Source organism: Solanum verrucosum, unplaced genomic scaffold, assembly GCF_900185275.1.
Source record: "Solanum verrucosum unplaced genomic scaffold, falcon-dt-bn FXZP01000049.1, whole genome shotgun sequence".
Lineage (NCBI taxonomy): Eukaryota > Viridiplantae > Streptophyta > Magnoliopsida > Solanales > Solanaceae > Solanum > Solanum verrucosum.
The window spans coordinates 1,219,637-1,231,713 of NW_026020221.1; the positions used below are offsets into that span (position 1 = coordinate 1,219,637).

General features: G+C 36.0%; 1 protein-coding gene and 1 pseudogene across 3 annotated transcripts in view; both read left to right on the forward strand.

Moving 5' to 3' along the window:
• Nucleotides 1-12,077, forward strand: part of LOC125831646 (uncharacterized) — an 831,707-nt gene that overhangs the window by 711,797 nt on the left and 107,833 nt on the right. The gene's annotated exons all lie outside the window — the stretch shown is intronic.
• Nucleotides 1,725-11,132, forward strand: LOC125831631 (F-box protein PP2-B11-like; annotated as a pseudogene).

Below are 12,077 nucleotides of genomic sequence, written 5' to 3' on the forward strand. Positions count from 1 at the left end.
GATTGGGGTTTTATCAATTTGGGCTCAATTTGTTTTATGACAAATATATATTAAGGATCCTTATGTTGTGAGTAAACTAATTTTGGCATAAACTTGTTGATTCATCAATTATTTTCATCATATTAACCGTGTATAAGCTTGAGAAATTAGGGGTTCCCTGGTAAAGTGGAGGTTTAATAAATTGAGGATTTGAAGGTTGATTTTAACTCCACTTTCGATGAAACTTCAGATGCACTTCCCTAATCATGGGTAATATATTTTTCAAGAAATATATTAGATTTGAGCCGGGGTTTTAGCCCCAGTTATTAGGGGGTTTTCTCATGAACCTTAATCTTGTGTTTTGGGCTTTTGATGATGATTTCTAACTTATTTTTCAAAGAAATTTCACGTGTGCGTTCCTAAATCTTTGGGTATCATGTTTTTCTATAAAAATCATATTTACCCTTAGCCTCCGGGGATGACATTTTTGTCGATTTTGAAGAAGTTTCCAAATGGTCAATGAAAAATGGTTTCGGCAAGTGATATTTATGCCAATGAAAAATGATTCCGGTGAGTGATATTTATACCGATGGAAAATGGTTTTGGTGAGTGATATTTATGCCGATGGAAAATGGTTTCGGTGGATGCATGGACTAATACGTTCCTCATGGGTCTCGACTGGTGAATGTTTTGACGCATGGCATATATGCCCTCCACGTGTCCCATTATGTTTGTTCAGCTAGTGTGTATTAACAGGACATGCATGCATCACGTTATATAACATTTGCAATGCACCACATTCTCACTTCATTATCATTCATGGAATTTATGAGTGAGTTGTTATGTACATGGGTATTTGAATATGAAGTGTGATGTTGATGCTATAGATATTCTGATCTGTGAATTACGATGGATATTTTTATTGTGTTGTTCTCTTATAAATAAAATGTTAGGATGTGGCTGGTTTGATTTCTATGCAGGTTGTAGTATGAGGAGGTTCGGATGGTGTGTTGGAGTACTTGTGTTCAGTATTTCTTTACTTTGGTTAGCTAGGGATACTTGTTAAGTAACATTGTTGTTTGGTACTCATGCCCTTGCTTTCTACACTTGTGTAGGTTACAAGTCTGAATCCTTTCGATTACCCCTTCTCATCTTCGTCTGAGGCTTTCTTTTGGAGTTCGTGAGGTAGTTGCTTGTCTCCCTGGAAGAATCACTTACTCTTTCATTATTTCCTTGTTCTATTCTAGAAACGAAGACATTCAGACTTGTATTTTTTTTGAATCTATTGCAATACTTAGAGGCTTGTACACGGGACAACAAGTTTTGGGGGTATTTGAGTTATATTACGTTTTTAACACATGTGCATGTATTGTCTAGTCCTTTATTTTGTTATAACTTCCGCATTTACCTTATAGAAGTTTGACTAGTCAAACATTTCTTGGTGGTATAAAACAGGTGTCATCACACCCAGTATTTGGGTCGTGACTCTAAGAGTGCACCAGTTTTACATACTTGAAGGTCCATTAGTGTACAAAAGTATATGTATAAGGGATAATTTTGAATCGAAGGCCAAACTTGAGGAACTATTTTGGACCTTTTCTCATATTAATTGTTAAATAGTTTTCATTTCTATTCTTCAATTTTACTTAAACATAATATGTATTGTCAAAATCTTGTAAACTTCATTTTATTTCTTTATAAATAGTACAGAAACTCAGCAACTTTAATCCATTGAGATTTTTCCGATGGATCGTTTGCCTGAAGGTTGCATATAAAAAATTCTCTCTCTAACATCGCCGAAAGATACAACTAGGTCTTCAGCCGTCTCGCAGATATTCCTGTCTGCTGCAGAATCTGACAGCCTTTGGGAGACTTTTGTGCCATCTGATTATCAACAAGGTATATTTGGATCAAGCTCTTTGATGGTTTTTCCTTCCAAGAAACAACTTTACTTCAGTCTCTGCGACTCTGCGATTCTTCTTGATGGAGGCAAATTGGTAAGATTTTTTCACCCCCTCCCCTTTTGTGTTTGAATTGCTTTTCATGAATTTGGCTTTTATTAAATCTAATTTAGTGGTAAGGCCACAAGGTCAGGAGCTCGAACACTAGATCTGTAACCCGTGACAGAGCCTTTTTTATCCGAGGGCTGTCAATTTATACCCTATAGTTAGAAAATTACACCATGTAGATAGGTAAAAGATGTGCATATACACAATGTGTCGAATTTCCTTGGGTTTTTTCCGTAATTTTACCACTTTATATTTTAAATTCTCTAAGGGCCTGATTAGAAAGTCACCTTGGTAATTGAATTTGGTGTAATTACACTGTCTGGCATGTTTGGTTGGCATGTAATTACTTGGTCAGCAAGTAATTAGGTGTAATTGGAAGGGGTAGTCAAACTGTCACTCCCCAAGCCGAGACCTTGGACGTGGCACGCACCCGACACTGTTGCTAGTATGAGTGAACATTTTGGCATGTCACGTGAGCATGAAACTGGAAAAAAAAACTACACAAAGCGGAAGACATTATGAAAATAACCACAACCTGTTAAAAGAGGAAAGTCTTCATCATAACACATTTAGACTACAGAGATGTGTTGAACTGAAAGATATAAAACCATATTCTGGAAAGCAAGATCGATTGTTTGACATCTGAAAAAATATGTGAAGCCTCTACTAAATGATAGAAATCTGCTAGGACAAGGCCCCGGTATACCCTTAGGGGTCGTTTGGTGTGAAGGATAACTTCAAATAGTACTGAGATTAAATTATAGTGTTATTTAATTTGTTGTTTGGTTGGCAAGTTCGGGATAATTTATACCGGGATTCATTATTAGTATCAGGATAATTCATCCCTTCCCTTGGGTGGTATAGTAATCCCGGGATAAAATGACTAAATGACAAAAATATCCCTTTAAGAACTTTTAATGCATTACTTTTCAAATTCATGAAGGGTATTTTTGTAAACATATATGTTGTTCTTAAGATTTATTATTTTGAATACAACAAACCAAATGCTTTGGCGGCTCTGAGCAGTCCTCAACCTTTCCCGAATAACCTTAACCTTCTCCTTAAGTCTAAAATGCAAGCCTTGAACATGTCCTCTAGTGTTTGGACGGTTCGCTCTGCTTGGCGATTAGTCTGAGGGTGGAAAGAGGTATTGAGATTCACTTGCGTCCCCAAACCTTTTTGAATAGACCTCCAAAAGTGAGTAGTGAACTGGGTGCCTCTGTCCGAAATAAAGGACACATGGGTCCATTTAACCTGACAATCTCCTGAATGTACAACCTAGCATAATCCTCGGCAGAATCTGTCACCTTAATAGGCAAGAAATGGGCTGACTTAGTCATCATGTCCACTACTACCCTAATTGAATCATGCCGACGGCGAGTACGCGGTAGACCTGTTATGAAGACAATATTTATCATCTCCCACTTCCACTCTGGAAGGATTATATTTTGGGCCAAACCACCAGGTCTTTGGTGTTCAACTTTAACCTGCTGGCAATTCGGACACTTAGCAACAAATTCGGAAATATTTTTCTTCATGCTATTCCACCACTAAATTTCTCTTAAGTCATGGTACATCTTTGTGGAGCTCGGATGAACAAAATACATGAAGGGGTGTGCTTCTGACATAATCCTCTCTCGGAGCCCATCAACATCATAACACATAATATATTTTCATACCTCAAAATACCATATCCCCCTTGTTCAAAAGCCATAACTCTCTGGTTGCAAGCCTCCTTCTTCAGCTGTAACAAAATGGGGTCATTGTATTGTTTCTCTTTTAACTTCCAACAACAAAGATGATTCAAACATATTTTTAACCACTGCACCACCATTTTCAAAATCTATGAGTTGGACTCCTAGATTTGCAAGTCGTTGGATATCTTTTGTTAGCCCTTTCTTTGTTTCCTCTATATGAGCAAGACTCCCCGTGGATAACCTACTAAGTGCATCTGCAACCATATTTGCTTTACCAGGATGATAAAGGAAACTCATATCATAATCCTTAAGAAACTCAAGCCACCTCCTGTGCCTGAGATTCAGCTTCTTCTGAGTAAAAAATTATTGCACTCTGTGGTCAGAGAAAATATCAACATGTACCCCATAGAGATAATGACACCAAATCTTCAAGGTGAACACCAGTGCTGCCAACTCAAGATAATGAGTCAGATAGTTCCTCTCATGGTTCTTAAGTTTTCTAGAGGCATAATCTATGACCTTACCATTTGCATCAAAACACACCTGATACCTACTCTTGAGGCATCACAATAGACAACAAAACCATTTGCTCCCTCTGGTTGGGTCAACATAGAAGCAGAAGTCAACCGAATTTTCAACTCTGGAAAGCTTTTCTCACATGCTTCAGACTACTGGAACCTAATTGTCTTCTGGGTCAGCTTTGTCAATGGAGAAGCAATAGATGAAATACCTTCCATGAATCTTCTGTAATAACCAGCCAAGCCCAAGAAACTCCTAATCTCAGTTGGGGTTGTGGGTCTGGGCCAATTCTTCATAGCCTCAATCTTTTGAGAATCCACATTGATCTCCTCACTGGAAATGATGCGACCAAGGAAAGCCACTGAGTCTAGCGAGAATAAACACTTGGAAAACTTAGCATCCAACTTGTGGGTGGTGTGCTCACCTTCACTTCGGGAATAGATCAAAATATCATCAATAAAGACAATCATAAACATATCAAGGTACTGCTCAAACACCCTATTCATGAGGTCCATAAAAGTTGCAGGAGTGTTAGTAAAGCCAAAGGACATGACTAGAAATTCAAAGTGACAATACCGATTTCGGAAAACTACTTTCGGAATATCACATTCTCTGACCTTTAGCTGATGTTAGCCAAACTTGAGATCTATTTTAGAAAAAACACTTAGTACCCTATAGTTAATCCAACAAGTCATCTATCCTGGGAAGAGGATACTTATTGTTTATGGTTAAATTGTTCAGCTGCTGATAATCAATGCACATACGAATGGAACCATCCTTTTTACGCACGATTAAGAAAGGGGCACCCCAAGGGGAGACACTAGGTCTAATGAACCCCTTATCAAAGAGATCTTTTAACTGCTCCTTCAACTCTTTCAACTCTGTAGGAGTCATTCTATATGGAGGAATGGAGATAGGCTGAGTATGAAGAAGAACATCAATCCGAAAGTCTATTTCTCTATCAGGAGGGATTCCGTGGAGATCTTCAGGGAAAAATTCTAGATATTCATTAACAACAAAAACTGACTGGAGTAGTGGAACTTCTATTTTGGGATCCTTGGCCCAGACTAGGTGATAAATATACCCCTTAGAAATCATTTTGTGAGCCTTAAGATAAGATATGAATTTTTGTTTAGGCACAACTGGGCTACACTTCCACACCAAAACTGGATCATCGGGAAACTTGAATGTCACTACCCTTGTTTTACAATCAACCATTGCATAGCACGAGTATAACCAATCCATACCCAAAATGACGTCAAAGTCCACCATATCCAACTCAACTAAGCCAACTATGGTGTCTCTATGGAGTATAGTTACTATACAATTTCTATAATATTTCCTAGCAACAATAAATTCACCAATAGGACTAGAAATAGAGAAAGGCTCGAGAATTTGTTCAGGGCTGATACCAAAATTCAAGGAAATATAAAGGCTTACAAAGGATAAAGTGGCACCAGGATCAAGTAATACATAAACATCATGAGAGAAAACTTGTAGCATACCAGCAACAACATCATGATAAGCTTCCAAATCCTGGCGATTGCCCAAACCATACAAACTATTATGAGTTCCACTGGTTCCCGAAGTAGTACCTCGACCAGTTGGGGCAGCCGAAGCAGAAGATTGGGCTCTATTGCCCCCATTGCCCTTCCTTGTTAATGGGCACTCCGCCTGAATATGGTCCGGCTTACCACATCCATAACACACACCCTTGCCAAAACGTCACTCTCTCAGGTGCTTCTTCCCACAAGTGACACACAAATGATATCATGGAAACCACGAAATACCATTTCATTGACACTGTGAATTTTGAACTCTAAAATTTTAATTGGTCTAAACTCGATGGTCGGCCATAGGCCTAGGTGCAGGCGCACTAGCCAAAGATGGAGCAGGTCCAGATGACCCTTTGTGAAAGAAAGTCCTGTTTCCATTTCCTGACTGCTGCCGATTAGATTCATTACCTGTGGACTTTGCCCCCTCTTTTGAAATTCCTCTCTATCCTTATATTTTTCCTCATCGACTTGTTGTTCACCATTAATCAACCTATATCCATATCACTTACCAGTAATGTCACCCTGCACTCCTTCTTTACATGTCTTGCAACTCTGCACACAAATTTTAACATCCCAGCCCTCATTGTTGACACCACCTCTAGAGTATATCGTGACAACTGAGTGAATTTGAAGTTGTATTATCACACAGTCATCTTTCCTTGTTTCAAGTTCACACACTTCTCCACTTTGGCCTCTTTTATCTCCTGTGGAAAAAAATGGTCAATAAATGCCTCCATGACGTCATCCCATTTTGCATGAGGTGCCCCTTCACCACGATACAACTCCCACTGTTCATACCAGATACTAGAAACATCTCAGTTTCACTAGTAGGCATAACCTTCAGAATCTTCTGAATAAATTTTCAGGACTCTCATCAACCGTGGACCTGTAAACACTGGTGGATTAATCCTGAAGAACTCTCGAATTTTGGAGGTGTCGGAGAAGTCATGAGAATTGGAGCCGGTAGGACCTGAACGACTAGTCTGACATGCTACAATCTGCGTGAGCATCTGAATGGCTTATCTGAACTCAACATTAGGGCCTAGAGGCTAAATAGATTATCTGAAACCCCTCAAAGGAACTGTTGGTACATGTGAAGCCTCGGTACTAGCATTTTGGCCAGAAGCATGGACCCCACTCCTAGTCTGCATCACATGGTTTGGAGGCACTACTGTAACATTGGTCCCAATAGGTATCCTAGTATTGGTAGCAATTCTCTATCTAGTCGTTCTTTTTGGAGGCATGATCTGAAACAAGTGATAAGCATGGATTAGAATAATTTCATAAAGTTAAAATGTATCGTACGGACTAGAGTATGAAAGAATAAGAAACAATTCTTAAATGCAATGTAGCCTCCTGATTCTAAGTGTGGCGTGCTTCACACCCATAATTAGGACTCTACCATACACGGCTTCACAAACTCCCTTGGACACTTGAACTATGTGCTCTGATACCAATTTTGTCACGCCCCAAGATGAAACATTGGATGTGGCACGCACCCGTTACTATTGCTAGTACGAGTGAACGTTCTGGCATGTCACATAAGCATAAAACTGAACAAAGTGGAAGACAATATGAAGATAACCCAACCCCTTAAAAGAGGAAAGTCTTCATCACAATACATTTAGACTACATAAATGTATTAAACTGAAAGTTATAAACCCATATTTTGGAAAACAAGATCGATTGTTTGACATCTGACAAAATCTGTGAAGCCTCTACTAAATGATAGAAATCTGACGGGACAGGGCCCCGGTATAACCTTAATACTAGAATAAACATAAAAAAACTAATACGTCTAACTTTCCCCTGGTAGGAAGGAGGCTCACCAATAGCAGAAGAAAGGGATCCTAATGATGTGTTTGGTCTTGAACCTGAGAGCCTGAACCTAGTTCATAAAACAATGTAGCACCAAAGACGATCAATACATGGAATGTATTGGTATGCAAAACCAAAAAAGAAAAGAAAAAGGAACCAATAAATCAATAAAATACAATAACACAAGTTGAAGTCGTATTTGTCAACGTAAGTGAGTTAAACTTCTTAGTTATTTATGGGAGCAAGTGGTGAACCGATATAAACCACCATGTGAGCGCATGTAGTCTGATCTCGGCCTGATCAGTTAAGCCATCCTATACCTAGATGTGCATAGGACATGACATGACATGATTTGCTAGCAAGGATCCATAATTATCTCTTTTTGGGACATATAAATAAAAACAAGAGTTATCCGTCTTGCGGAAGGATCTCTATCCTATGTCGACAAACGTAGTTTAGGGCATTGGTCATTTAGACTTATACCTTCTCCGTCAACCACATAAATCCCTTAATCTCATACTGAAAGATAATTATTTTACTGATCATTTACCTTAAAAAAATTAACCTTATCGGTTCATGTTCGTGCTTTATTCTTATTAGGCTCATGTCATAGGTTTGCCACTTTAGGGCTCATATCAAAGATTCAACCATGCTACACTCATAATCTATGATCTAATATAGTTAATTAGCATTTTTGCAGAATAAAAATAGTAGAATCTTGATACACTACTTCAACATCTCATGTCCCAGCTACATTAACACTTTGTGACACTAAAAAGCAAATTGAGATGGTTTTAGCAAGGTTCGCCATTCATATCAAGTAGTTGGAGTTTTCAGCGTGATTCCTTGGCAAATAATTTAGATTCAAATACTATAGTTCACAAGATATAAAGCAGAAAACTAATCGCAAAGACCATAAGCAAAAGAATATGACCTCTAACTAGTTCCCAGATCAATGAAAATTCTATTTAGTTGCTATCAAATTCCAACTGTTTTTAACAGATGACTTGCAAACTTTAGATTTCATAAATTTCATGTTGTACAGCAGTCACAATCTGGCAGAAATTCACAGAATTATGTAATTCACAACACTTATCAGATATTCATGAACTAGACGTTTCCAGATTTCTAGCAACTTGTGAAAAAGAATGCTATTAATTGATAAAGGCGGAAAATTTCCTTCAATCCTAGACCTATTGAGAGTAATTCAAATTAGAGGGTAGTAAAACTTGAAGAAATAGATAAGAGAAGTAGTTCTACATACGGCCAGATTGAAAGGAAGGGTGTTTTTTTAATCATTTGGGGTTAAACAATAAAAGGAAAAGACGAGATTTCCCCTAAGGGAGTCAAATAGCCGATGGGGCTGCCTATTTGGCTTGTTTCTCGTCTTAAACTTAAAGCGTGGGTGTAACATATACCCTCCAATTCTCATGCTGGGGCGGTGAATTGCTAATAATTACATGATGTAATTACAAATTTATTATTTTTATTTTTATTTTTAATTTATTTTTAGTTCTATTATTTAAAATTCTTTTTTATTTTTATATTCTAGTTTTTTTTTAATTCTATATTATTTATATTTTATTTCCTTCTCATTCTAAACATTTACTTCTTGTATTTCATGTGATTTATCATATTGTTTATTTTATTTATTCTATGTTTATTTTTTTCATTAGCATAATTTTGTTAGTATTCTAGTTTTTAAATTAAAGTAGAATTTATTCTTGAATAAGGTTATCGATTTACGTTTTCCTATTCTTCAAATCATATTTATGTACGTTATGTTAAAATTTGACATAAAAGTATTATAATTTTTTTTTAATTTTGAATTTAGACTTGTGTTACATTTTTAGTTTCATTTATTTTAGTAGTATTGACTTGATATTTCACTTTGCACGTCATTTATTTTTTAGTTATACTTGATATATTATTTTTTTGTCAAATATTCTCATAGTTTATGACATTATATTTATAATGTTAATCTATTTTTTTCAAACATGTATTTTATGATGTACAAATCTTATATTTTTAGTTTTTATTATTAATTAAAATGTACTAATTTTTTAAAAAAATTATATTTTTTCATCATATTAGTGAAGACATATGTTTGTTGATTAATATATTTTTAAAAGTCAATATATATCTTAAATATTTAATTTTATATTGTTTATAAAGGCCTTTATGTTAAATATAGATTTTTTAGATAATTAAATTTTATTTTTAAAATTTAATATATCCTTATGATTACACTTGTGTAACCAAACATGACATTTGTAATTAAACAGTGTCAAACAAACAAGTCAACATAATTACTAAGGGGTCGTTTGGTGTGAGGGATAGAAATAAATAGTCCTGGGATAAAAAAAGTAGTCCTGGGATTAAATTTTGGTGTCTTGTTTGGTTAAAATGTTTGGGATAACTTATCCCACTATTTATACCATAGTGATGATATAAGTTATTCCAAATATACGGTGGGATAAGTTATCCCAGGATAACTATTACCAGGATAATTAATCCTGAGATAACTTGTTCCCAACCAAACAACCCCTATGTTATGTAATTACTAGACTGATAATTACTACCTTAGTAATTACACCAGTTTCAATTATTGGATGACTTTCCAAACAAACTCTTAGTGAAAATTATAATTTCATCCACTAGATATGAAAAGGACCACGATCTTATTTAGTGATGAATGAGGGATCCAATGTGTGTTAGATCTTTCTAAGGTTTTTATTTTAGTTGTGGGTGTGTTATTTTAGTTGTTACGTGCGCTGAATCCTGGCAACCTTTGAGGTTGCTAGTCATGTCAAGTGAGCATGGTTGGCTCGTTGTGATCCTAATTGGATACAATAGGAGTGGTCTAGTGCCCTTTACAACCCTTTTTTTTTTTTCAAATCCTAATATTTTGTATATGTGATTTGGTCTGTGAAATAGAGTCTTTCGCTGGATAAGAAGACGGGGGGGTAAATGTATTATGGTCGCAGCACGAAACCTTGGAATTATGTGGGGTGGTACACCAGCGTATTGGGAATGGTTGTCTCACCCGGATGCCAGGTTTTATGCTCTTCCTGTTCCTTTCCATGTACTCTAAATTTTGAAAAAATTACTTTATTAAATATTATTACTAAGGGAATGTAATTTTTTTTTGTAGATTCTTTGAAATGGCTAAACTTAAGAGAATCAGTTGGCTTGATATCCGAGGAAAAATTGGAACTCAAATTTTGTCAAAAAGAACCAGCTACTGCGCTTATCTAGTGTTCAAACTGGAAGATGGATTTTATGGCCTTCTAAATGTTAAGGCAGTTGTTAGATTTGCTGATACAGAGAGTGACCATGAAGTAAAGAAACGAGCTAAAGTTGTTCATTTTTCTGGTCAAGGCTCTGGAGCAAGGCTACCTTTGATTAGAAGTGATGGGTGGATGGAATTGAAAATGGGTAACTTTTTCAATGATACGGGAGAAGATGGAGATGTTGAAGCCCGATTGATGCAAATAAGGCAAAATTGGAAACACGGCCTCATTGTACAAGGAATTGAGTTTCGTGTAGAATGAAGAAGAAAAGGATCCTCCTCTATGCCTTTCATTTTGGTTTTATTTAGAATCATCCGCCTTTGAATATTTCTTATATTGTATTTCCCGAGGAACGTATCGAGAGAGAATTGTATTTGGTTTGATAATGTGTGGTTGATAAACAAGAATTAGATTTTTTTTAATAAGGTATTGAATGTATTATCAAATATGCTCATGTTGCCATTGTAATTGTTCTATATAATGCTTTAAATTGATTTGTCTAGTCAAATTTATGAAATAAAATTTTTATGTGTCTCCCCTGTGAGAGGTCAGGTGATGGTCAATAACTCAAGCAAGAAATATTGAAATGCGACGGGATTTAAAAGATAAAAATAAATCCTTCATTTTAGATGATATTCAAAGTGAATCAGTTGAAAAAAACAGTGTAGCTGACTTCGTCAGCGATTTCACAGGTATTCAACTCCACCGCGAAACTAGGCGTTATTTGGAACAAAATTGCTGGATGATTATGAAGATACTATGTCGAGATATGTTTCCCCGTGAGCTTGCTTCTCTGAAAAGGAGCTTTAATTTAGTCTTTGTGACTCTTGTGCTCTAATTGATGGAGGTAACTAATATGCATTCCATTCCAATCTAACATTTTTTAAAACTATGCCAAACATATTTTATGGTATGGAATGGGCCTAAAACACAATCACATGCAGAGGCACGAGTAAGGGGTTGAAGCTTATTATGGATTTAGTGCTTGTTGAGTTACTCAAATTTGAAATAAATAATTTGTTTGTATTAGATAAATTTGTTCAAAATTAATAATTTGTTTGTATTAGTTTATTATTATATAAATAAACCTAGAAAGGTAAAACAAATGAGATGGTTTGGTCATGTTATACATTGACATCCAGATACTTAACGAGTTTGGTAAAATCTTATTCACATATGATGTTTACACCAAATTGTCTAATTTAT